Source organism: Chiloscyllium plagiosum, chromosome 23 (genome assembly GCF_004010195.1).
Source record: "Chiloscyllium plagiosum isolate BGI_BamShark_2017 chromosome 23, ASM401019v2, whole genome shotgun sequence".
Classification (NCBI taxonomy): domain Eukaryota; kingdom Metazoa; phylum Chordata; class Chondrichthyes; order Orectolobiformes; family Hemiscylliidae; genus Chiloscyllium; species Chiloscyllium plagiosum.
The window spans coordinates 2,472,251-2,473,745 of NC_057732.1; the positions used below are offsets into that span (position 1 = coordinate 2,472,251).

The 1,495-nt window shown below is 49.8% G+C and overlaps 1 protein-coding gene across 2 annotated transcripts in view; it reads right to left on the bottom strand.

The window, feature by feature from the left end:
• The window catches only part of elk3 (ETS transcription factor ELK3), a 99,403-nt gene extending 98,616 nt beyond the window's left edge, over nt 1-787 (bottom strand). The window contains exon 1 of one of the 2 annotated variants that reach the window (XM_043713295.1): nt 418-787. The gene's annotated coding sequence lies outside the window, so the exon portion shown is untranslated. The remainder of the gene's footprint in view (nt 1-417) is intronic. The other variant, XM_043713292.1, reaches the window with a different exon arrangement.
• Between the last annotated feature and the right edge of the window lie 708 nt (nt 788-1,495).

A 1,495-nucleotide genomic window follows, 5' to 3' on the forward strand; every position in this document is an offset into this window, starting at 1 on the left:
CACGTCCCCTCTCAAAAACCCACATACCCCTTCAACCCCCTCCCACACACACACATCCCTGAAACCCCTCACACAACCCTCAACTCCACAAACACTTTAAACCTCCCCCCCCAATATTCATCATTTCCCTGCATTCACACACTGCCCGTGTCTGACTCATGCCCCAGACACTCCTCACACTGTCACTGGGACTCCCCTTTACATTTGTAACTCGGCTCAGTTGGGGAAAGTAAAACTGTCGCTGTTCCGTCTCACTCACTATCTCTACTTCTCCAGGCCCAGGCGAAACTTTGAGAGAGAGTGAGCCACTCGCCCAGACAGTCAGCCTGCTCACCGCTGTAACTTTATTCAGGCCATCCGGCCCCTTGCTCCCCATTGTAACAGGCTTGACCGGGGTAACAGTCAGTGCTCACATACCCGACACTTGCAGCCCTTTGCTATTATCTGTGGATCCGTTGCCCCCTTCGATACGATCACCGATGCAAACTGCTCCTTTTTTCCATGCTCACACGGGTCTGAAATGTTCCGCTGCTGTAACTGGATCCTGCTGAGCAGGAAGCTGGATCAGTCAGACAAGAGCTCCGGATTACTTCCTTTCCGCATTATTCCCCAGGCTCTTTGCAGTCTGTGTAAACAAGTCTTTCCCCTTCTCCTCCTCTCTGCCCTGTGTCCACACTCAGCACTCCCACCTCCACTTGACGTCAGTACTTTTACCACTCAAGCCTAACATCACAAGGGAGGAGTTAAATGAGTTAAATGCCAGCCTGATGTTCCTCTCTCACTACAGATTGACACAAGGGCCAGACAGTATAACGTGCTCTGTCTACACTCCAACCCCCCTGTGTGAATACACACAGATTGGGAAGAGACTCCTGGTGCCTCTCAGCGGGCCGACGGCCTTCGCTGAATTCTACCAGGTTTCCTTTAACCCCTTGGGCACCTGGACCAGCCAACAATATCAGCTAAAACAGTCTCCAGGCGCACCCAGAATATGCATGGGTTCCCAATGTAGCAACACCTCAGTTTTAGATTTATAATTGTCAAAAATCTTCCCATAACCTCAGTCCTCTGTGTCTCTGTGACTTTCTCCATCCCTATAACCCTCTCGAACTCTTCACTGCTCCAATTCTACTTCTTGGCCCCCTCCCCTCCTTTGGTCCCTCAATGGTGATTATGCCTTCAGACATCTCAGTCCTGGACACTCCGAGATTGTCTCCTTCAACCTCCCCATGTATTCACCCCTCCACACCTGGAAACCAGCTCTAGGTGTCTTCCTATATTTCTAGATATGGCTGAGTATCAATTTTATCTGATAGTGTTACTGTCCAGTGACACCTTCATGGTTTAGGGTCAGGGTTAAAATCACACTGGAGGTCTAGGGATAGCTCTGTTGGAGAGGAGATGGTAAGTACTCCTTCATTATGAATGGCATGTGCTGGCAGAAACTTTAAGGCTTTTTTCTCATTCACAGGATGAGGGATCACTAGCTTAGCCA